General features: G+C 38.0%; 1 pseudogene; it reads right to left on the reverse strand.

Moving 5' to 3' along the window:
* Window positions 1-23,892: 23,892 nt before the first annotated feature.
* LOC147925445 (uncharacterized) lies at window positions 23,893-25,077 on the reverse strand (annotated as a pseudogene).
* Window positions 25,078-27,143: the final 2,066 nt, after the last annotated feature.

Below are 27,143 nucleotides of genomic sequence, written 5' to 3' on the forward strand. Positions count from 1 at the left end.
GGTTGAATTTGGAGTGTTTTGACACCACTTTTACCTATTTTGACCCAAAATAGGCTAAAACCGAGAAAACGTTGATTCAAAGCAGTAAACGGCTTTGTTACTGTTTCTAGGGTCAGAATGTGTGACAATCCAATACATATGACTAATTGTAAGAGTTTGGGATGAGTTTGGAGTGTTTACACAACACTTAAACCCGTTTTATCCCAAAACAACCATAAACCAAGAAAACATGCTAAAACTGAGAGAAAACATTGAATCGAAGAAGTAAACAGCTATGTTACTCTTTCTAGGGTCAAAATATGTAACAATCCAATGTATTTGACTACTTATAAGAGTTTGGGTTGAATTTGGAGTGTTTTGACACCACTTTTACCTATTTTGTCCCAAAATAGGCTAAAACCGAGAAAACGTTGATTCAAAGCAGTAAACGGCTTTGTTACTGTTTCTAGGGTCAGAATGTGTAACAATCCAATGTATTTTACTACTTATAAGTGTTTGGGTTGAATTTGGAGTGTTTGGAAACCACTTCAACCCATTTTATCCCAAAACAGGCATAAACCGAGAAAACAGGCTAAAACTGAGACAAAACATTGAATCGAAGCAGTAAACAGCTATGTTACTCTTTCTAGGGTCAATATATGTAACAATCCAATGTATTTGACTACTTATAAGAGTTTGGGTTGAATTTGGAGTGTTTTGACACCACTTTTACCTACTTTGTCCCAAAATAGGCTAAAACCGTTAAAACGTTGATTCAAAGCAGTAAACGGCTTTGTTACTGTTTCTAGGGTCAGAATGTGTGACAATCCAATACATATGACTAATTGTAAGAGTTTGGGATGAATTTGGAGTGTTTACACAACACTTAAACCCGTTTTATCCCAAAACAGGCATAAACCAAGAAAACATGCTAAAACTGAGAGAAAACATTGAATCGAAGAAGTAAACAGCTATGTTACTCTTTCTAGGGTCAAAATATGTAACAATCCAATGTATTTGACTACTTATAAGAGTTTGGGTTGAATTTGGAATGTTTTGACACCACTTTTACCTATTTTGTCCCAAAATAGGCTAAAACCATGAAAACGTTGATTCAAAGCTGTAAACGGCTTTGTTACTGTTTCTAGGGTCAGAATATGTGACAATCCAATGCATATGACTAATTGTAAGAGTTTGGGATGAATTTGGAGTGTTTAGACAACACTTAAGCCCGTTTTATCCCAAAACAGGCATAAACCAAGAAAACATGCTAAAACCGAGAGAAAACATTGATTCGAAACAGTAAACAGCTATGTTACTCTTTTTAGGGTCAAAATATGTAACAATCCAATGTATTTGACTACTTATAAGAGTTTGGGTTGCATTTGGAGTGTTTGGACACGACTTTTACCTACTTTGTCCCAAAATAGGCTAAAACCGTTAGAACGTTGATTCAAAGCAGTAAACGGCTTTGTTACTGTTTCTAGGGTTAGAATGTGTGACAATCCAATGCATATGACTAATTGTAAGTGTTTGGGTTGAATTTGGAGTGTTTAGACACCACTTAAACCCGTTTTATCCCAGAACAGGCATAAACCGAGAAAACAGGCTAAAACTGAGACAAAACATTGAATCGAAGCAGTAAAAAGCTATGTTACTCTTTCTAGGGTCAATATATGTAACAATCCAATGTATTTGACTACTTATAAGAGTTTGGGTTGAATTTTTGGAGTGTTTTGACACCACTTTTACCTATTTTGTCGCAAAATAGGCTAAAACCGAGAAAACATTGATTCAAAGCAGTAAACGGCTTTGTTACTGTTTCTAGGTGCAGAATGTGTAACAATCCAATGTATTTGACTACTTATAAGAGTTTGGGTTGAATTTGGAGTGCTTAGACACCACTTTTACCTATTTTGTCCCAAAATAAGCTAAAACCGTGAAAACGTTGATTCAAAGCTGTAAACGGCTTTGTTACTGTTTCTAGGGTCAGAATATGTGACAATCCAATGCATATGACTAATTGTAAGAGTTTGGGATGAATTTGGAGTGATTAGACAACACTTAAAACCGTTTTATCCCAAAACAGGCATAAACCGAGAGAAAACATTGATTAGAAACAGTAAACAGCTATGTTACTCTTTTTAGGGTCAAAATATGTAACAATCCAATGTATTTGACTAGGTTGAATTTGGAGTGTTTTGACACCACTTTTACCTACTTTGTCCCAAAATAGGCTAAAACCGTTAAAACGTTGATTCAAAGCAGTAAACGGCTTTGTTACTGTTTCTAGGGTCAGAATGTGTGACAATCCAATGCATATGACTAATTGTAAGAGTTTGGGATGAATTTGGAGTGTTTAGACAACACTTAAAACCGTTTTATCCCAAAACAGGCATAAACCGAGAAAACAGGCTAAAACTGAGAGAAAACATTGAATCGAAGCAGTAAACAGCTATGTTACTCTTTCTAGGGTCAATATATGTAACAATCCAATGTATTTGACTACTTATAAGAGTTTGGGTTGAATTTGGAGTGTTTTGACACCACTTTTACCTATTTTGTCCCAAAATAGGCTAAAACCGAGAAAACGTTGATTCGAAGCAGTAAATGGCTTTGTTACTGTTTCTAGGGGCAGAATGTGTAACAATCCAATGTATTTGACTACTTATAAGAGTTTGGGTTGAATTTGCAGTGTTTAGACACCATTTTTACCTATTTTGTCCCAAAATAGGGTAAAACCGTGAAAATGTTGATTCAAAGCTGTAAACGGCTTTGTTACTGTTTCTAGGGTCAGAATGTGTGACAATCCAATGCATATGACTAATTGTAAGAGTTTGGGATGAATTTGGAGTGTTTAGACAACACTTAAACCCGTTTTATCCCAAAACAGGCATAAACCAAGAAAACATGCTAAAACCAAGAGAAAACATTGATTCGAAACAGTAAACAGCTATGTTACTCTTTTTAGGGTCAAAATATGTAACAATCCAATGTATTTGACTACTTATAAGAGTTTGGGTTGAATTTGGGGTGTTTTGACACCACTTTTACCTACTTTGTCCCAAAATAGGCTAAAACCGTTAAAACGTTGATTCAAAGCAGTAAACGGCTTTGTTACTGTTTCTATGGTCAAAATGTGTGACAATCCAATGCATATGACTAATTGTAAGAGTTTGGGATGAATTTGGAGTGTTTAGACAACACTTAAAACCGTTTTATCCCAAAACAGGCATAAACCGAGAAAACAGGCTAAAACTGAGAGAAAACATTGAATCAAAGCAGTAAACAGCTATGTTACTCTTTCTAGGGTCAATATATGTAACAATCCAATGTATCTGACTACTTATAAGAGTTTGGGTTGAATTTGGAGTGTTTTGACACCACTTTTACCTATTTTGTCCCAAAATAGGCTAAAACCGAGAAGACGTTGATTCGAAGAAGTAAACGGCTTTGTTACTGTTTCTAGGGGCAGAATGTGTAACAATCCAATGTATTTGACTACTTATAAGAGTTTGGGTTGAATTTGGAGTGTTTAGACACCACTTTTACCTATTTTGTCCCAAAATAGGCTAAAACCGTGAAAACGTTGATTCAAAACTGTAAACGGCTTTGTTACTGTTTCTAGGGTCAGAATGTGTGACAATCCAATGCATATGACTAATTGTAAGAGTTTGGGATGAATTTGGAGTGTTTAGACAACACTTAAACCCGTTTTATCCCAAAACAGGCATAAACCAAGAAAACATGCTAAAACCGAGAGAAAACATTGATTCGAAACAGTAAACAGCTATGTTACTCTTTTTAGGGTCAAAATATGTAACAATCCAATGTATTTGACTACTTATAAGAGTTTGGGTTGAATTTGGAGTGTTTTGACACCACTTTTACCTATTTTGTCCCAAAATAGGGTAAAACCGTGAAAATGTTGATTCAAAGCTGTAAACAGCTTTGTTACTGTTTCTAGGGTCAGAATGTGTGACAATCCAATGCATATGACTAATTGTAAGAGTTTGGGATGAATTTGGAGTGTTTAGACAACACTTAAACCCGTTTTATCCCAAAACAACCATAAACCAAGAAAACATGCTAAAACTGAGAGAAAACATTGAATCGAAGAAGTAAACAGCTATGTTACTCTTTCTAGGGTCAAAATATGTAACAATCCAATGTATTTGACTACTTATAAGAGTTTGGGTTGAATTTGGAGTGTTTTGACACCACTTTTACCTATTTTGACCCAAAATAGGCTAAAACCGAGAAAACGTTGATTCAAAGCAGTAAACGGCTTTGTTACTGTTTCTAGGGTCAGAATGTGTGACAATCCAATACATATGACTAATTGTAAGAGTTTGGGATGAATTTGGAGTGTTTACACAACACTTAAACCCGTTTTATCCCAAAACAACCATAAACCAAGAAAACATGCTAAAACTGAGAGAAAACATTGAATCGAAGAAGTAAACAGCTATGTTACTCTTTCTAGGGTCAAAATATGTAACAATCCAATGTATTTGACTACTTATAAGAGTTTGGGTTGAATTTGGAGTGTTTTGACACCACTTTTACCTATTTTGTCCCAAAATAGGCTAAAACCGAGAAAACGTTGATTCAAAGCAGTAAACGGCTTTGTTACTGTTTCTAGGGTCAGAATGTGTAACAATCCAATGTATTTTACTACTTATAAGTGTTTGGGTTGAATTTGGAGTGTTTGGAAACCACTTCAACCCATTTTATCCCAAAACAGGCATAAACCGAGAAAACAGGCTAAAACTGAGACAAAACATTGAATCGAAGCAGTAAACAGCTATGTTACTCTTTCTAGGGTCAATATATGTAACAATCCAATGTATTTGACTACTTATAAGAGTTTGGGTTGAATTTGGAGTGTTTTGACACCACTTTTACCTACTTTGTCCCAAAATAGGCTAAAACCGTTAAAACGTTGATTCAAAGCAGTAAACGGCTTTGTTACTGTTTCTATGGTCAAAATGTGTGACAATCCAATGCATATGACTAATTGTAAGAGTTTGGGATGAATTTGGAGTGTTTAGACAACACTTAAAACCGTTTTATCCCAAAACAGGCATAAACCGAGAAAACAGGCTAAAACTGAGAGAAAACATTGAATCAAAGCAGTAAACAGCTATGTTACTCTTTCTAGGGTCAATATATGTAACAATCCAATGTATCTGACTACTTATAAGAGTTTGGGTTGAATTTGGAGTGTTTTGACACCACTTTTACCTATTTTGTCCCAAAATAGGCTAAAACCGAGAAGACGTTGATTCGAAGAAGTAAACGGCTTTGTTACTGTTTCTAGGGGCAGAATGTGTAACAATCCAATGTATTTGACTACTTATAAGAGTTTGGGTTGAATTTGGAGTGTTTAGACACCACTTTTACCTATTTTGTCCCAAAATAGGCTAAAACCGTGAAAACGTTGATTCAAAACTGTAAACGGCTTTGTTACTGTTTCTAGGGTCAGAATGTGTGACAATCCAATGCATATGACTAATTGTAAGAGTTTGGGATGAATTTGGAGTGTTTAGACAACACTTAAACCCGTTTTATCCCAAAACAGGCATAAACCAAGAAAACATGCTAAAACCGAGAGAAAACATTGATTCGAAACAGTAAACAGCTATGTTACTCTTTTTAGGGTCAAAATATGTAACAATCCAATGTATTTGACTACTTATAAGAGTTTGGGTTGAATTTGGAGTGTTTTGACACCACTTTTACCTATTTTGTCCCAAAATAGGGTAAAACCGTGAAAATGTTGATTCAAAGCTGTAAACAGCTTTGTTACTGTTTCTAGGGTCAGAATGTGTGACAATCCAATGCATATGACTAATTGTAAGAGTTTGGGATGAATTTGGAGTGTTTAGACAACACTTAAACCCGTTTTATCCCAAAACAACCATAAACCAAGAAAACATGCTAAAACTGAGAGAAAACATTGAATCGAAGAAGTAAACAGCTATGTTACTCTTTCTAGGGTCAAAATATGTAACAATCCAATGTATTTGACTACTTATAAGAGTTTGGGTTGAATTTGGAGTGTTTTGACACCACTTTTACCTATTTTGACCCAAAATAGGCTAAAACCGAGAAAACGTTGATTCAAAGCAGTAAACGGCTTTGTTACTGTTTCTAGGGTCAGAATGTGTGACAATCCAATACATATGACTAATTGTAAGAGTTTGGGATGAATTTGGAGTGTTTACACAACACTTAAACCCGTTTTATCCCAAAACAACCATAAACCAAGAAAACATGCTAAAACTGAGAGAAAACATTGAATCGAAGAAGTAAACAGCTATGTTACTCTTTCTAGGGTCAAAATATGTAACAATCCAATGTATTTGACTACTTATAAGAGTTTGGGTTGAATTTGGAGTGTTTTGACACCACTTTTACCTATTTTGTCCCAAAATAGGCTAAAACCGAGAAAACGTTGATTCAAAGCAGTAAACGGCTTTGTTACTGTTTCTAGGGTCAGAATGTGTAACAATCCAATGTATTTTACTACTTATAAGTGTTTGGGTTGAATTTGGAGTGTTTGGAAACCACTTCAACCCATTTTATCCCAAAACAGGCATAAACCGAGAAAACAGGCTAAAACTGAGACAAAACATTGAATCGAAGCAGTAAACAGCTATGTTACTCTTTCTAGGGTCAATATATGTAACAATCCAATGTATTTGACTACTTATAAGAGTTTGGGTTGAATTTGGAGTGTTTTGACACCACTTTTACCTACTTTGTCCCAAAATAGGCTAAAACCGTTAAAACGTTGATTCAAAGCAGTAAACGGCTTTGTTACTGTTTCTAGGGTCAGAATGTGTGACAATCCAATACATATGACTAATTGTAAGAGTTTGGGATGAATTTGGAGTGTTTACACAACACTTAAACCCGTTTTATCCCAAAACAGGCATAAACCAAGAAAACATGCTAAAACTGAGAGAAAACATTGAATCGAAGAAGTAAACAGCTATGTTACTCTTTCTAGGGTCAAAATATGTAACAATCCAATGTATTTGACTACTTATAAGAGTTTGGGTTGAATTTGGAATCTTTTGACACCACTTTTACCTATTTTGTCCCAAAATAGGCTAAAACCATGAAAACGTTGATTCAAAGCTGTAAACGGCTTTGTTACTGTTTCTAGGGTCAGAATATGTGACAATCCAATGCATATGACTAATTGTAAGAGTTTGGGATGAATTTGGAGTGTTTAGACAACACTTAAGCCCGTTTTATCCCAAAACAGGCATAAACCAAGAAAACATGCTAAAACCGAGAGAAAACATTGATTCGAAACAGTAAACAGCTATGTTACTCTTTTTAGGGTCAAAATATGTAACAATCCAATGTATTTGACTACTTATAAGAGTTTGGGTTGCATTTGGAGTGTTTGGACACGACTTTTACCTACTTTGTCCCAAAATAGGCTAAAACCGTTAGAACGTTGATTCAAAGCAGTAAACGGCTTTGTTACTGTTTCTAGGGTTAGAATGTGTGACAATCCAATGCATATGACTAATTGTAAGTGTTTGGGTTGAATTTGGAGTGTTTAGACACCACTTAAACCCGTTTTATCCCAGAACAGGCATAAACCGAGAAAACAGGCTAAAACTGAGACAAAACATTGAATCGAAGCAGTAAAAAGCTATGTTACTCTTTCTAGGGTCAATATATGTAACAATCCAATGTATTTGACTACTTATAAGAGTTTGGGTTGAATTTTTGGAGTGTTTTGACACCACTTTTACCTATTTTGTCGCAAAATAGGCTAAAACCGAGAAAACATTGATTCAAAGCAGTAAACGGCTTTGTTACTGTTTCTAGGTGCAGAATGTGTAACAATCCAATGTATTTGACTACTTATAAGAGTTTGGGTTGAATTTGGAGTGCTTAGACACCACTTTTACCTATTTTGTCCCAAAATAAGCTAAAACCGTGAAAACGTTGATTCAAAGCTGTAAACGGCTTTGTTACTGTTTCTAGGGTCAGAATATGTGACAATCCAATGCATATGACTAATTGTAAGAGTTTGGGATGAATTTGGAGTGATTAGACAACACTTAAAACCGTTTTATCCCAAAACAGGCATAAACCGAGAGAAAACATTGATTAGAAACAGTAAACAGCTATGTTACTCTTTTTAGGGTCAAAATATGTAACAATCCAATGTATTTGACTAGGTTGAATTTGGAGTGTTTTGACACCACTTTTACCTACTTTGTCCCAAAATAGGCTAAAACCGTTAAAACGTTGATTCAAAGCAGTAAACGGCTTTGTTACTGTTTCTAGGGTCAGAATGTGTGACAATCCAATGCATATGACTAATTGTAAGAGTTTGGGATGAATTTGGAGTGTTTAGACAACACTTAAAACCGTTTTATCCCAAAACAGGCATAAACCGAGAAAACAGGCTAAAACTGAGAGAAAACATTGAATCGAAGCAGTAAACAGCTATGTTACTCTTTCTAGGGTCAATATATGTAACAATCCAATGTATTTGACTACTTATAAGAGTTTGGGTTGAATTTGGAGTGTTTTGACACCACTTTTACCTATTTTGTCCCAAAATAGGCTAAAACCGAGAAAACGTTGATTCGAAGCAGTAAATGGCTTTGTTACTGTTTCTAGGGGCAGAATGTGTAACAATCCAATGTATTTGACTACTTATAAGAGTTTGGGTTGAATTTGCAGTGTTTAGACACCATTTTTACCTATTTTGTCCCAAAATAGGGTAAAACCGTGAAAATGTTGATTCAAAGCTGTAAACGGCTTTGTTACTGTTTCTAGGGTCAGAATGTGTGACAATCCAATGCATATGACTAATTGTAAGAGTTTGGGATGAATTTGGAGTGTTTAGACAACACTTAAACCCGTTTTATCCCAAAACAGGCATAAACCAAGAAAACATGCTAAAACCAAGAGAAAACATTGATTCGAAACAGTAAACAGCTATGTTACTCTTTTTAGGGTCAAAATATGTAACAATCCAATGTATTTGACTACTTATAAGAGTTTGGGTTGAATTTGGAGTGTTTTGACACCACTTTTACCTACTTTGTCCCAAAATAGGCTAAAACCGTTAAAACGTTGATTCAAAGCAGTAAACGGCTTTGTTACTGTTTCTATGGTCAAAATGTGTGACAATCCAATGCATATGACTAATTGTAAGAGTTTGGGATGAATTTGGAGTGTTTAGACAACACTTAAAACCGTTTTATCCCAAAACAGGCATAAACCGAGAAAACAGGCTAAAACTGAGAGAAAACATTGAATCAAAGCAGTAAACAGCTATGTTACTCTTTCTAGGGTCAATATATGTAACAATCCAATGTATCTGACTACTTATAAGAGTTTGGGTTGAATTTGGAGTGTTTTGACACCACTTTTACCTATTTTGTCCCAAAATAGGCTAAAACCGAGAAGACGTTGATTCGAAGAAGTAAACGGCTTTGTTACTGTTTCTAGGGGCAGAATGTGTAACAATCCAATGTATTTGACTACTTATAAGAGTTTGGGTTGAATTTGGAGTGTTTAGACACCACTTTTACCTATTTTGTCCCAAAATAGGCTAAAACCGTGAAAACGTTGATTCAAAACTGTAAACGGCTTTGTTACTGTTTCTAGGGTCAGAATGTGTGACAATCCAATGCATATGACTAATTGTAAGAGTTTGGGATGAATTTGGAGTGTTTAGACAACACTTAAACCCGTTTTATCCCAAAACAGGCATAAACCAAGAAAACATGCTAAAACCGAGAGAAAACATTGATTCGAAACAGTAAACAGCTATGTTACTCTTTTTAGGGTCAAAATATGTAACAATCCAATGTATTTGACTACTTATAAGAGTTTGGGTTGAATTTGGAGTGTTTTGACACCACTTTTACCTATTTTGTCCCAAAATAGGGTAAAACCGTGAAAATGTTGATTCAAAGCTGTAAACAGCTTTGTTACTGTTTCTAGGGTCAGAATGTGTGACAATCCAATGCATATGACTAATTGTAAGAGTTTGGGATGAATTTGGAGTGTTTAGACAACACTTAAACCCGTTTTATCCCAAAACAGGCATAAACCAAGAAAACATGCTAAAACCGAGAGAAAACATTGATTCGAAACAGTAAACAGCTATGTTACTCTTTTTAGGGTCAAAATATGTAACAATCCAATGTATTTGACTACTTATAAGAGTTTGGGTTGAATTTGGAGTGTTTTGACACCACTTTTACCTACTTTGTCCCAAAATAGGCTAAAACCGTTAAAACGTTGATTCAAAGCAGTAAACGGCTTTGTTACTGTTTCTAGGGTCAAAATGTGTGACAATCCAATGCATATGACTAATTGTAAGAGTTTGGGATGAATTTGGAGTGTTTAGACAACACTTAAAACCGTTTTATCCCAAAACAGGCATAAACCGAGAAAACAGGCTAAAACTGAGAGAAAACATTGAATCGAAGCAGTAAACAGCTATGTTACTCTTTCTAGGGTCAATATATGTAACAATCCAATGTATCTGACTACTTATAAGAGTTTGTCCCAAAATAGGCTAAAACCGAGAAGACGTTGATTCGAAGCAGTAAACGGCTTTTTTACTGTTTCTAGGGGCAGAATGTGTAACAATCCAATGTATTTTACTACTTATAAGAGTTTGGGTTGAATTTGGAGTGTTTAGACACCACTTTTACCTATTTTGTCCCAAAATAGGCTAAAACCGTGAAAACGTTGATTCAAAGCTGTAAACGGCTTTGTTACTGTTTCTAGGGTCAGAATGTGTGACAATCCAATGCATATGACTAATTGTAAGAGTTTGGGATGAATTTGGAGTGTTTAGACAACACTTAAACCCGTTTTATCCCAAAACAGGCATAAACCAAGAAAACATGCTAAAACCGAGAGAAAACATTGATTCGAAACAGTAAACAGCTATGTTACTCTTTTTAGGGTCAAAATATGTAACAATCCAATGTATTTGACTACTTATAAGAGTTTGGGTTGCATTTGGAGTGTTTGGACACGACTTTTACCTACTTTGTCCCAAAATAGGCTAAAACCGTTAAAACGTTGATTCAAAGCAGTAAACGGCTTTGTTACTGTTTCTAGGGTCAGAATGTGTGACAATCCAATACATATGACTAATTGTAAGAGTTTGGGATGAATTTGGAGTGTTTACACAACACTTAAACCCGTTTTATCCCAAAACAGGCATAAACCAAGAAAACATGCTAAAACTGAGAGAAAACATTGAATCGAAGAAGTAAACAGCTATGTTACTCTTTCTAGGGTCAAAATATGTAACAATCCAATGTATTTGACTACTTATAAGAGTTTGGGTTGAATTTGGAATGTTTTGACACCACTTTTACCTATTTTGTCCCAAAATAGGCTAAAACCATGAAAACGTTGATTCAAAGCTGTAAACGGCTTTGTTACTGTTTCTAGGGTCAGAATATGTGACAATCCAATGCATATGACTAATTGTAAGAGTTTGGGATGAATTTGGAGTGTTTAGACAACACTTAAGCCCGTTTTATCCCAAAACAGGCATAAACCAAGAAAACATGCTAAAACCGAGAGAAAACATTGATTCGAAACAGTAAACAGCTATGTTACTCTATTTAGGGTCAAAATATGTAACAATCCAATGTATTTGACTACTTATAAGAGTTTGGGTTGCATTTGGAGTGTTTGGACACGACTTTTACCTACTTTGTCCCAAAATAGGCTAAAACCGTTAGAACGTTGATTCAAAGCAGTAAACGGCTTTGTTACTGTTTCTAGGGTTAGAATGTGTGACAATCCAATGCATATGACTAATTGTAAGTGTTTGGGTTGAATTTGGAGTGTTTAGACACCACTTAAACCCGTTTTATCCCAGAACAGGCATAAACCGAGAAAACAGGCTAAAACTGAGACAAAACATTGAATCGAAGCAGTAAAAAGCTATGTTACTCTTTCTAGGGTCAATATATGTAACAATCCAATGTATTTGACTACTTATAAGAGTTTGGGTTGAATTTTTGGAGTGTTTTGACACCATTTTTATCTATTTTGTCGCAAAATAGGCTAAAACCGAGAAAACATTGATTCAAAGCAGTAAACGGCTTTGTTACTGTTTCTAGGTGCAGAATGTGTAACAATCCAATGTATTTGACTACTTATAAGAGTTTGGGTTGAATTTGGAGTGCTTAGACACCACTTTTACCTATTTTGTCCCAAAATAAGCTAAAACCGTGAAAACGTTGATTCAAAGCTGTAAACGGCTTTGTTACTGTTTCTAGGGTCAGAATATGTGACAATCCAATGCATATGACTAATTGTAAGAGTTTGGGATGAATTTGGAGTGATTAGACAACACTTAAAACCGTTTTATCCCAAAACAGGCATAAACCGAGAGAAAACATTGATTAGAAACAGTAAACAGCTATGTTACTCTTTTTAGGGTCAAAATATGTAACAATCCAATGTATTTGACTAGGTTGAATTTGGAGTGTTTTGACACCACTTTTACCTACTTTGTCCCAAAATAGGCTAAAACCGTTAAAACGTTGATTCAAAGCAGTAAACGGCTTTGTTACTGTTTCTAGGGTCAGAATGTGTGACAATCCAATGCATATGACTAATTGTAAGAGTTTGGGATGAATTTGGAGTGTTTAGACAACACTTAAAACTGTTTTATCCCAAAACAGGCATAAACCGAGAAAACAGGCTAAAACTGAGAGAAAACATTGAATCGAAGCAGTAAACAGCTATGTTACTCTTTCTAGGGTCAATATATGTAACAATCCAATGTATTTGACTACTTATAAGAGTTTGGGTTGAATTTGGAGTGTTTTGACACCACTTTTACCTATTTTGTCCCAAAATAGGCTAAAACCGAGAAAACGTTGATTCGAAGCAGTAAATGGCTTTGTTACTGTTTCTAGGGGCAGAATGTGTAACAATCCAATGTATTTGACTACTTATAAGAGTTTGGGTTGAATTTGCAGTGTTTAGACACCATTTTTACCTATTTTGTCCCAAAATAGGGTAAAACCGTGAAAATGTTGATTCAAAGCTGTAAACGGCTTTGTTACTGTTTCTAGGGTCAGAATGTGTGACAATCCAATGCATATGACTAATTGTAAGAGTTTGGGATGAATTTGGAGTGTTTAGACAACACTTAAACCCGTTTTATCCCAAAACAGGCATAAACCAAGAAAACATGCTAAAACCAAGAGAAAACATTGATTCGAAACAGTAAACAGCTATGTTACTCTTTTTAGGGTCAAAATATGTAACAATCCAATGTATTTGACTACTTATAAGAGTTTGGGTTGAATTTGGAGTGTTTTGACACCACTTTTACCTACTTTGTCCCAAAATAGGCTAAAACCGTTAAAACGTTGATTCAAAGCAGTAAACGGCTTTGTTACTGTTTCTATGGTCAAAATGTGTGACAATCCAATGCATATGACTAATTGTAAGAGTTTGGGATGAATTTGGAGTGTTTAGACAACACTTAAAACCGTTTTATCCCAAAACAGGCATAAACCGAGAAAACAGGCTAAAACTGAGAGAAAACATTGAATCAAAGCAGTAAACAGCTATGTTACTCTTTCTAGGGTCAATATATGTAACAATCCAATGTATCTGACTACTTATAAGAGTTTGGGTTGAATTTGGAGTGTTTTGACACCACTTTTACCTATTTTGTCCCAAAATAGGCTAAAACCGAGAAGACGTTGATTCGAAGAAGTAAACGGCTTTGTTACTGTTTCTAGGGGCAGAATGTGTAACAATCCAATGTATTTGACTACTTATAAGAGTTTGGGTTGAATTTGGAGTGTTTAGACACCACTTTTACCTATTTTGTCCCAAAATAGGCTAAAACCGTGAAAACGTTGATTCAAAACTGTAAACGGCTTTGTTACTGTTTCTAGGGTCAGAATGTGTGACAATCCAATGCATATGACTAATTGTAAGAGTTTGGGATGAATTTGGAGTGTTTAGACAACACTTAAACCCGTTTTATCCCAAAACAGGCATAAACCAAGAAAACATGCTAAAACCGAGAGAAAACATTGATTCGAAACAGTAAACAGCTATGTTACTCTTTTTAGGGTCAAAATATGTAACAATCCAATGTATTTGACTACTTATAAGAGTTTGGGTTGAATTTGGAGTGTTTTGACACCACTTTTACCTATTTTGTCCCAAAATAGGGTAAAACCGTGAAAATGTTGATTCAAAGCTGTAAACAGCTTTGTTACTGTTTCTAGGGTCAGAATGTGTGACAATCCAATGCATATGACTAATTGTAAGAGTTTGGGATGAATTTGGAGTGTTTAGACAACACTTAAACCCGTTTTATCCCAAAACAGGCATAAACCAAGAAAACATGCTAAAACCGAGAGAAAACATTGATTCGAAACAGTAAACAGCTATGTTACTCTTTTTAGGGTCAAAATATGTAACAATCCAATGTATTTGACTACTTATAAGAGTTTGGGTTGAATTTGGAGTGTTTTGACACCACTTTTACCTACTTTGTCCCAAAATAGGCTAAAACCGTTAAAACGTTGATTCAAAGCAGTAAACGGCTTTGTTACTGTTTCTAGGGTCAAAATGTGTGACAATCCAATGCATATGACTAATTGTAAGAGTTTGGGATGAATTTGGAGTGTTTAGACAACACTTAAAACCGTTTTATCCCAAAACAGGCATAAACCGAGAAAACAGGCTAAAACTGAGAGAAAACATTGAATCGAAGCAGTAAACAGCTATGTTACTCTTTCTAGGGTCAATATATGTAACAATCCAATGTATCTGACTACTTATAAGAGTTTGGGTTGAATTTGGAGTGTTTTGACACCACTTTTACCTATTTTGTCCCAAAATAGGCTAAAACCGAGAAGACGTTGATTCGAAGCAGTAAACGGCTTTTTTACTGTTTCTAGGGGCAGAATGTGTAACAATCCAATGTATTTGACTACTTATAAGAGTTTGGGTTGAATTTGGAGTGTTTAGACACCACTTTTACCTATTTTGTCCCAAAATAGGCTAAAACCGTGAAAACGTTGATTCAAAGCTGTAAACGGCTTTGTTACTGTTTCTAGGGTCAGAATGTGTGACAATCCAATGCATATGACTAATTGTAAGAGTTTGGGATGAATTTGGAGTGTTTAGACAACACTTAAACCCGTTTTATCCCAAAACAGGCATAAACCAAGAAAACATGCTAAAACCGAGAGAAAACATTGATTCGAAACAGTAAACAGCTATGTTACTCTTTTTAGGGTCAAAATATGTAACAATCCAATGTATTTGACTACTTATAAGAGTTTGGGTTGAATTTGGAGTGTTTTGACACCACTTTTGCCTATTTTGTCCCAAAATAGGCTAAAACCGAGAAAACGTTGATTCGAAGCAGTAAACGGCTTTGTTACTGTTTCTAGGGTCAGAATGTGTAACAATCCAATGTATTTGACTACTTGTAAGAGTTTGGGTTGAATTTGGAGTGTTTAGATACCACTTAAACCCGTTTTATCCCAAAACATGCATAAACCGAGAAAACAGGCTAAAACTGAGAGAAAACATTGAATCGAAGCAGTAAACAGCTATGTTACTCTTTCTAGGGTCAAAATATGTAACAATCCAATGTATTTGACTACTTATAAGAGTTTGGGTTGAATTTGGAGTGTTTTGACACCACGTTTACCTATTTTGTCCCAAAATAGGCTAAAACCGAGCAAATGTTGATTCGAAGCAGTAAACGGCTTTGTTACTGTTTGTACGGGCAGAATTTGTAACAATCCAATGTATTTGACTACTTATAAGAGTTTGGGTTGAATTTGGTGTTAGAATAAGCGGAATACTTAAGAGAATAAGAGAGGTTTTGGTGTTGTAAGGTTAAACAAGAGAGAGAGATAAACGTGTAACAAAGAGAATAATCGAATGAACTAGAATAGTATTCCTCTTATGTTGTTTACAAGACTAGATATAGTGAAACAAAAGGAACTAGCCGTTAGGCACAAGAGAGAAGGAGTCACTTGTGTGGTCCAATGTTGTGGTCCAACATTAATGAGATGAAAGCGACATGTCCTTGTTAGTTTGAATTGTGGAGTCAACCACCAAGCCACCAAATGCACACGTGATTCTTTCTCCATTCGAGATCCTTCTTTCTCGTGGGCTTCTAGGGGCCGCTTCTTCTTTATTTCTCACTTATGGCCTGATGGCCTCATGGCCTAGGCTAACCGGACCATACGGACGGCCTAACACATAACCGGACCGTACGGACGGCCTAACACATTAACGGCCATGGTCAATACTCCCCCTCAAGCTTAGCCGAATGAATTGGCTAAGCTTGGAACCCGTGAAGCAGCACCTCATTAAAAACCTTGATTTAGAAAATCTCATGGGACAAAACTAAGTCAAGGGAAAAAGAGTGTGTTGTCCACGGATTAGAGGAGTCGATCAAGGTCTTGTAATGTCTACAAGCCCAAGTTTGGTATGAATGTAGTCACAAACCTTAGGACTTGCAGATTTGGTGAAGATATCGGCCAACTGATCTTGACTCCGAGTGTGACACGGTAGTATAACTCCTTCCTCAATCTTCTCCCTAACTTTGTGGCAATCACTTTCAATGTGCTTGGTTCTCTCATGGAAGACAGAGTTGGTGGCTATGTGAATTGCAGCCTCATTGTCACAATGCATCGTAATTGGTTGCTTTGTGTCAATACCAAGATCCTTGAGAAGCCCCTTCAACCAAGTCAATTCGTTGGTTAGCTTCCTCATTGCTCGATACTCGGCTTCGGCGCTTGACCAAGATACCACCTTCTGCTTCTTTGACTTCCATGTAACTAGGTTCCCACCGATGAAGCTACAATATCCAGTGGTTGACCTCCTATCCAAAGTATCTCCATTGTAGTCCGCATCACAATAGCCTACTAGTTCAGTATTATCATTCTTGCCCATCCAAATGCCTTGACCCGGACTGCCTTTGAGATAGCTTAGAATCCTTTTGACCATGCTCCATTGATACTTGCTTGGAGCCTTCATGTGCTGACTAACCTGGTTCACAGCATAGCATATGTCAGGTCGCGTGATGGTAAGATATATTAACTTACCTACAAGCCGACGATAGCGTGTGACATCCGGAAATGGCTCGTCCATGGGCTCTCGCGGCTTGCCTTCTTTTGCCCGAATGCTCTCCCCCTTTCGCTTGAGCTGGTAATCCTCATCTAGTGGCGTAGCCGCCGGAGACACACCAAGCTTGCCGGTTTCAGCTAGGAAGAGTCCTTCCGGAGAGCGACAGATTTCAATCGCAAGGAAGTATTTGAGCTCGCCTAAGTCCTTGATATCAAAAACAGACTTGAGAGACTGCTTGGTATCTGCAATGCCAGCTTTATCATCGCCAGTCACAATAATGTCGTCGACATAGATAAGCACCACTACCAGGCCAAGAGATGTTTGAAGCATGAAAAGGGTGTGATCAGCCTCTGATCGCCTAAAACCGTGAGTTTTGAGGGTGGAGCTCAGCTTTTGGTACCAGGCCCGCGGAGACTGCTTGAGGCCATAGATGGCCTTGCGCAGCCTCAAGACTTTCCCGGGAGCAACTAAGTCTTCAAGGCCCGGAGGAGGCGTCATATAAACCTCCTCGTCCAATTCGCCTTGGAGGAAGGCATTTTTGACATCCATTTGCCAAAGATCCCACGAGAGGTTGACTGCGAGAGAGAGAACGACCCGAACTGTATAGAGCTTAGCCACCGGGGCGAATGTCTCCGTGTAGTCATCACCATATGTTTGGGTAAAACCACGGGCGACCAGTCGAGCCTTGTGGCGTTCAATGGCGCCTGTACTCAAGAACTTGATGGTGAAGACCCATTTGGAGCTCACAGCCTTTTTGCCTTTGGGAAGGTCAGCCTCATCCCACGTGTTGTTCCGGATCATGGCACCAGTTTCGTCTTTGACAGCATCTAACCACTCTTGGTGTTCCTTAGCCTCATCATAAGTTTGAGGAACCCAATGAGCATCGACTCGGCCAAAGAAAGCTTGGTGCTCGACTGGAAGCAGCTCAAGTGAACAAACGGCCTGAATAGGATGTGCAACGGCTTGACTGTTGTAGTAGAGGTATATATACGGTTAAGTCAGGATATCATACAATACAAACGACCAGATATCATATCTCTCCAATCACAAATCATAAACACAAGTTCTGGGGACGAACTCGAGCGGCACTCGACCGAGTGTAGGTCGAGTACAGGGTCGAGCTAGACTAAACGTGAAAACAAAGCAACACAATAAAAACAGAGCAATGCAAAAACGAATCAAACAACAAGCAAGCAATGATATTTAGACTTTATAATTTGTCTGATCGGATAACCTCATCGACCTTATTTTCGAAAAATCTTGCATTCCTCGTTTTTCATATATATCACATAGGAAAAGGAAATGTCGAGATTTAGAAATTCAGATTAGTAGGACGCAAAAAATAATTCACGTTTTCGTACACAGACTTTGTCAGAAAGGAGTTTGGCTCAACCGGTACCTGAGACAACTCTCATGCCTCTCGGGCAGGTGGACAAACACAAATCGCATAATTAACTGTTTCCTATCGGCACGACACCTAGCACAACCCAAGTCACAAGCAATACTTTGCCGACTTAAATTTTCCAATACCGAATGCAACATGACAATAACAACAACAAAGGAATGGTTTTGTTTCTACTTTCAGACATAAAGAATCAATAATGTCAATAAAGAGGAAAAGGAAGCTTACAATTGATAGAGTTCTAGCTGTTTATGGAGAACCCAAAGATTAGGGTATCTGCGGAACAGGTTTTGGAGATCGAGTTTGAGGGTTTTCTATGATTTTTAGTTTTATATTTCTTAGATTTATTGTATAATTGTTTTGATTTTTACTTCTTTTAGATATATATCTTTAAAGAGAAACGCATTTTTTGGTTTGTTAAAGTTCTTTTATTCGTTTCATATAACATTTTTTTTCTTGATCCGTTTGGTTCTTTCTTCTTTGTTTTGTTCATAGTCTATGATTTAGAATTTTAGATACATAACTTAATTCTTTGTCTCGCTCTTCCAACTGCTATGTAAATGGGATTTTTTTTTTGGTCGAATTTGATGTGTGTAAATGAGAACTTTTTTTTGCTTTGGAGATTTTGGGGTGTTCTTGTATATTGGATCGAATATACTATGATGTAATGTTGAGATTTTGGGGTTTCTTGTATATTAGACAGAATGTATATTCAAACATATAAATATATATTTAGATAGTGAACCGAATGTAATGTTGTTGTGGATTTGTTATTCATACATGTTTTGAAATGGATTATCTTTTGAAATGTTGTAGATGGATTCCTCAAACAATCCAGACGCCAATGATGAGAACAGACAAGGACATGAAGATAGGTTTAAGACTCCTCCGCCCAGTGATAAAAGTAAAGGGAAGAGGAATGAAGCTCCACGAGGTGATGATGATTGTAATAATCCTAAGAAGTTACCTGCTCAATGGTCTGAAGTCTGGAAGCATTTCACAAGACAAGTGAAGGATCCGAATATGGGTGATTGTCACTATTGCAAGAAGTCCTTTGTATGTCCAACTAAACAAGGGACTTCAAACTTGAAGAAGTATTTGGATATATGTAAGCCGTACAAGGCATGGGCTGGACGTCAGACACAAGCTGTTATTAGTAATGAGGGAAAGCTGCAAGATGGAAGAATAACAGAGAGTGTCTTCAGAAAGGCTTCAAATGAAATGCTTGTTTTGGCAGAATTGCCACTTGCCTTTATTGGGTGTCTGGAATGTATTCAAGCCTCATTCAAGAAGAACAGTTAGTAGAGATATAATTCAGATATATGTGGCCAGAAAAGCATCTTTAGATGGTGAGAGTAGAGAGAAGGTGCTTAGATATAACACCCAAAAACAAAAAAGAAGAAGAGATTATTAGTTTTTAATTTTTTTTTATTAAAAATAAAACCAAGATAAAGGATATGAAGTTTACTTATAGAGGATTTTTACATTATTAGTTGTTGTTGATTTTTTGTTGTGGTTGGGCCGGTGGTAATCCCTAAAATAAGATATGCGAAGAACCATATGTATACATCTCCACCATCATCTAGAGAAGCAACAAAGTTAGAAAACAATGGGAAGAAAAATGTCAATTCTCAATCCAATAATGTAAAATCTGTAACAAAAATAAACTTTTAAAGTAGACTTACTGATGACTTAAAGTAAGGATTGGGAAGACTGAAGTGGACTGAAGTGGAATATTAAGACGTATTGAGTCAACAAAGACCACCTCTGTAACAAGAAGGAACAGTTTGATAATGTTCTGAATCCTTCTTGATTCTTCAAATCAAAGTGCATATCTCTCCGATCCGATCTGTACAAAATATATATAGGATTAGAAGAAGCTTCGTTAATCTATTAAAAAAATGAAAAGGTATGAATGAAGGTATGCATTGATCGACACAAGGTTCACTTGCATCGACCGACACAAGGTATGCATTGATCGACACAAGGTTCACTTGCATCGACCGATGCTTCCACTTGCATCGATCAATGCATGCTCAACATCACGTGAAAACCTAATCACATCGACCGACGCATCCACATGGCATCGACCGATGCTCCTAGGTCAATCCGCGCCGTCCTCGCACTAGCATCGACCGATGCTCAAAATGCAGAGTTTAACTTAAGTCAAAACGCAGGAAATTGACCTGCATCGACCGATGCTCCTCTAGCATCGATCGATGCACATCCCAAACCGGGATTCCGGTTCGATGTTACAATTCTCCCCCACCAATTTAGATTCGTCCTCGATTTAGATTCACGGATGTTACAATTCTCCCCGTGCTACCGTCTCCCTGGCCCGCACTCCTCCGACCGACATACGAAAAGTCATCTCTAGGCGATAGACTCACGCTCCAGGCATCATTTGCTCTCGACTTTTGGACTCTCCTTTTTACTCACAGGCCTAAACCTTGAGTTTTCTATTGGGTCCTCATCAGACCGAAGCCTGCATGCCATCATATTGGCTCCTCATCGGGCCTAAGCCCGCATGCCATAATATATATAAGGGAGTCCAATACTCGTCTCTTGGGTTGCTAGCCTACAACGCGCCCCCGGATCGTCATCCAAAGTCGATATACCAGCCACACTCCCAAGCCACAAAGTCTTAGTATATGACGGTACTAGAACCTAAGTTCCCCAAGAGTCGCGAGCAAAAAATTCTGAACACGTCTGAGTCCTATCCCTATCCAGGTTTCCTTTCCGTGGCTCGCGTAAGATACACTATGTCTTACCAGTCACATATCCCCTCACTGGAATACCTCATGACCACACAAGGATCACCTCACTGCCCAACGGGCCGCCACAAAGGCCAAACAAATGTCCTAAACAGGACCGCCACAAAGGCCAAACAAATGTCCTAAACCGGACCGCCACCAAGGCCAAACAAATGTCCTAAACATAAGCGCCACAAAGGCCAAAAAAATGTCCTAAAAAGGACCACCACCAAGGCCACTCGTCCCGAAGGACCGTCACAAAGACCATCTGTCCCGAAGGACCGTCACAAAGACCATCTGTCCCGAAAGACCGCCTAAACATGCACTCTGGCTAAACAACCCGCCACAAAGGCCACACAATTGGCTAAAAAGCCCGCCACAAAGGCCACACAATTGGATAAACAGCCCGCCACAAAGGCCATACAATGGCTAAATAGCCCGCCACAGAGGCCACACAGTAACTCAAAAGACCGCCACAGAGGCCACACAATAACTCAAAAGACCGCCACACATGGCGCAACAACTCAAATGTCCGCTACTAAGGCCACACAAGCCCCCCCTCCAAGGCTCTCCGTCACTAAAATGGACAAATTCTAACTCAAACTTTCCACTTTTAGCACTTTCCACTTCTAAATCAGGAAACCTTCCTCCAACACACTGCCTCGCGGAAACTTTGTACCCTAGACACCACCTCATCTTGTTACTTATTCGCACAACCAACCATCCCAAGCGACCAAGTAAACAAGAGAGATGGGCTGGAATACTCCTGTTACACCCCACTCCCAAAAAACACCTAAAAGAAGTACAAACTTGCGTAGCTATTCACATTTCTCTCCTGACCTGGAGAAGGGAAAAGAGAAAGGGGTGAGTAAAACGAGTTTACTCAGTGAGGAGATCAACTCTGCCCACTGTTCATATAGCAAACACGTTCCAAACATAGACACAACCATTACTTAGCATAGAATAAGAATGTCTAACCATCAAACAATCATCACATCGACGATATGCAACACATAACTCATTTATACTCTTCTTTATCATGCAATCATGCAACTTAAACATCACACTTAGAGCAAGGCCCTTGTGAAACAACTACTCCCACACTTAGAGCAAGGCCCTTATGGCACAACTACTCCCACACTAACATTCTCATTCTCGTTCTCATGCATATGCTTATACCATTCATAAACTTGTCTTAACATATATCCATAAACATTACCATCACACTTTCAAGTTACTAACAAGCTAACTTCATCAAGTAATCACAAACCACCCAAAGACTATTCTCGAGCCTATACTTAGCAACTATCGAAGAATATATAAGGAAAGAGTCTGCTGCATAACCGCAAATACCACCCTCACCTGACTCTAAGCTGGCAAGAACTGGAAAGAAAGGTTGAAGCAGCTAGCAACAATCTGAAACTTGCAGCAGAAGAAAAACAGTTCAACACAGATTAGGGTTTCTAGGTTTTGACATAAGCAGATGATTTTTGACCGACAAGCAACCAACGCATAAGCTAAGGGTTACCTTTTCCGGTGATAATGATGGCTCAGGTGGCTTTCCTAACACCCCTTATATCTGTAAAAACTGTCGAACTGGCTTGAACTGCTCAGGTATCGCCGGAATTCTTCCACCAAAACCTCAAGTCGAAACTGAAAACTGATTCTAACATTTAGTTAATTTCTGGGTTCAGAAACCAATGATTTTTCACCAACTTGTTACTGCGAATGGAGTTTACCTTTTAATAAATAACCGAAAGTTACTACTTCTTCCTTGCATCATGATCTATCCAACGACACCAAAAGCGTGATTTGGGTCCTTCGGATCCGACGGTAAACGGAGCACCGAAACCCCTACTTGACAATGTTTCTGAATTCCTCTACTTCACTAAAACCAATTATGGAATCATAAATTACAATCTCAGTAACTAATAGAGCCATACTCAATGTAATAGACGATATATCCATGAAAGGTTTGCCTTACCTTAATGAAATCGGTGTTAAAAGATGAAAACGAGACGTCCGACCCTTCTCCCCGCTTAACGTGAACCGAAAAAGAAAAGGAAACACAACTTCAACTCTTGATCACTAATGATAGCGATGAAGGATTGAAACCAAGGAGATCTAATGCTTTAGGGTTTTGTGTTTGATATGCCAAGAAGCGGCTAGAGGTAGAGGGAGATATATACACCGTATATATACATTTGTACAGAAGCGCACGTAGGTTTTGCGATCAAAGTGGTTGGGCCCTTAGTGGGCTGGATTAGGTCTCACGATTCTCCCCCACTTCAAGAGAATTCGTCCCCAAATTCAACATTCTTAGCTCGGTTAGGCCTTCATCCTTAATAGGTCATGGTATCAAAACTTGTCTTATAAAAATTTTAAACGATTCAATTGACCATTAAAGAATCGAATAAAACATACGGTCTCAAAACCACTTAAAGCAGTAAATCAACTTCATAGAAATTCAATAAATAAATGGAGTAAGAACCCTAAACATATAGTCCCAAAAAGAAGAAACCGCAAAAGAAAAAGAAAAGAAAGCTTAAAGCCTGCCTCTAATGAGCTTAAATCTTCTGCTTTTAAACTTTAGTTTTTAACCTAGTCATGTTCTAGGGAAACGTTTGGGGCGACACCCTGATTTGATGTAGCAAACACTCCAGGCCCTAAAGCTTCCCTCTTCGGAGGTGGTGGAAGGTTTCCCCGATTTTGGTTTCCTTGATGCTCCCCTCTTTCAAGCATAGTACACTCTCGTGCGTAGTGGCCTTGCTTACCACACCTCCTACAGTCTCCATTTCCGATGGGGCAGTTCTTGACCAAATGATCAGTCCCCCCACACCTAATGCACGCCCCTGTGGCCTCCCAACATGTTCCACCATGCTGTCTGCCACACGTCACAAACTTTGGGAGACAGTTTCGGCCTAGGCCTGAGTCATTGTTATCCCAAATAAGCTTATGAGATTTTTCTTCCTTAGTTACCCCCTCATTAATTCTTATGAGGTGCTCAGCTTCCTCCTCAATTCCTCTTTCAATTGTAGCATCTTGCTCTACTAGCTCAACCATGCTAGTACATCCTCGAATAGAACACCGATTTTGAATATTAGCTCTTAGTCCTCTCATAAATCTACGAATTAGTTCCTGCTCTCCATACTCTCTTCCAATAAACCTCCTTAGAGGAGTGAACTCAGCATCATACTCTCTGACCGTTATTCTGCCCTGACGAAGCTCCAAAAACTCACATTCCAGCTGGACCATAGCTTCTTGAGGAAAATACTTCTTATTGAACTCCTCTCTGAAATCCTCCCAAGTAGGCACATAACCGACATGTAAGCTCCTCCCAACATTCCTCTACCAATTGTCTGCATCTCCACGTAAGTAATGCACTGCAAGATCTTTTTTAAACTCCACTGGACATCTAGCTGACATGAGATTTCTCTCTAACGTCTGCCTCCAATCGTCAGCCCGAACTTGATCATTGCCACCATTAAAGTACTCCGTGCCCATAGTACCCATGAGCTTCATTGTCTCAAAATAAGAAAACTGAAATCCTGCTAGTGGATTAGGCGGAGAAACTAGGGGTGCAGGTGGTGGCTGGCGAGGTGCATAAACAGGTCGATCAAAAATCTCTCGCATCATGTTCCGGAGCTCTTGCATCTGTGCACGAGTTTCAGCAATCTCTTCTGTATGAGCGGCAACATGATTCTCTCCAATTGGCGGCTGACCTTGCTCACCAACTTGGTGTTCTATGGGGTTTGCAAGACGTCTTCCTCTTCTGTTTGGTGCCATTCTCTGCTTACATAAGATCAAAATTCAGAACCCCCACACAAACAAAAACTTTACTGAAACAATTCTAAACGCAAGTCGACTTCTTTTGGTCTTTTTTTTTTTTTTTTTTTAGAAAGTACAAATCCCCTTTTTAAAATGCTATTAAAAAGGGTGTTTCTTTAAAAAAAAAATCATTTTAAAAAGTTAGCCTTCCGGGTCAGAACTGACTTGGCTTTAACCTAGCTCTGATACCAATTGTTACACCCAACTCCCAAAATACACCAAAAAGAAGTACAAACTTGCGTAGCTATTCACATTTCTCTCCTGACCTGAAGAAGGGAAAAGAGAAAGGGGTGAGTAAAACGAGTTTACTCAGTGAGGAGATCAACTCTGCCCACTGGTCATAGAGCAAACACGTTCTAAACATAGACACGATTACTTAGCATAAAATCAGAATGTCTAACCATCAAACAATCATCACATCGACGATATGCAACACATAACTCATTTATACTCTTCTTTATCATGCAATCATGCAACTTAAACATCACACTCAGAGCAAGGCCCTTGCGGCACAACTACTCCCACACTTAGAGCAAGGTCCTTATGGCACAACTACTCCCACACTAACATTCTCATTCTCATTCTCTTGCATATGCTTATGCCATTCATAAACTTGTCTTAACATATATCCTTAAACATTAACATCACACTTTCAAGTTACTAACAAGCTAACTTCAACATGTAATCACAAACCACCCAAAGACTATTCTCGAACCTATACTTAGCAACTATCGAAGAATATATAAGGAAAGAGTCTGCTGCATAACCGCAAATACCACCCTCACCTGACTCTAAGCTGGCAAGAACTGGAAAGAAAGGCTGAAGCAGCTAGCAACAATCTGAAACTTGCAGCAGAAGAAAAACTGTTCAACACAGATTAGGGTTTCTAGGTTTTGACATAAGCAGATGATTTTTGACCGACAAGCAACCAACGCATAAGCTAAGGGTTACCTTTTCCGGTGATAATGATGGCTCAGGTGGCTTTCCTAACACCCCTTATATCTGTAAAAACTGTCGAACTGGCTTGAACTGCTCAGGTATCGCCGGAATTCTTCCACCAAAACCTCAAGTCGAAACTGAAAACTGATTCTAACGTTTACTTAATTTCTGGGTTCAGAAACCAATGATTTTTCACCAACTTGTTACTGCGAATGGAGTTTACCTTTTAATAAATAACCGAAAGTTACTACTTCTTCCTTGCATCATGATCTATCCAACGACACCAAAAGCGTGATTTGGGTCCTTCGGATCCGACGGTAAACGGAGCACCGAAACCCCTACTTGACAATGTTTCTGAATTCCTCTACTTCACTAAAACCAATTATGGAATCATAAATTACAATCTCAGTAACTAATAGAGCCATACTCAATGTAATAGACGATATATCCATGAAAGGTTTGCCTTACCTTAATGAAATCGGTGTTAAAAGATGAAAACGAGACGTCCGACCCTTCTCCCCGCTTAACGTGAACCGAAAAAGAAAAGGAAACACAACTTCAACTCTTGATCACTAATGATAGCGATGAAGGATTGAAACCAAGGAGATCTAATGCTTTAGGGTTTTGTGTTTGATATGCCAAGAAGCGGCTAGAGGTAGAGGGAGATATATACACCGTATATATACATTTGTACAGAAGCGCACGTAGGTTTTGCGATCAAAGTGGTTGGGCCCTTAGTGGGCTGGATTAGGTCTCACGATTCTCCCCCACTTCAAGAGAATTCGTCCCCAAATTCAACATTCTTAGCTCGGTTAGGCCTTCATCCTTAATAGGTCATGGTATCAAAACTTGTCTTATAAAAATTTTAAACGATTCAATTGACCATTAAAGAATCGAATAAAACATACGGTCTCAAAACCACTTAAAGCAGTAAATCAACTTCATAGAAATTCAATAAATAAATGGAGTAAGAACCCTAAACATATAGTCCCAAAAAGAAGAAACCGCAAAAGAAAAAGAAAAGAAAGCTTAAAGCCTGCCTCTAATGAGCTTAAATCTTCTGCTTTTAAACTTTAGTTTTTAAC

Source organism: Camelina sativa, chromosome 16, assembly GCF_030686135.1.
Source record: "Camelina sativa cultivar CO46 ecotype springtype chromosome 16, ASM3068613v1".
In the NCBI taxonomy this organism is placed as follows: domain Eukaryota; kingdom Viridiplantae; phylum Streptophyta; class Magnoliopsida; order Brassicales; family Brassicaceae; genus Camelina; species Camelina sativa.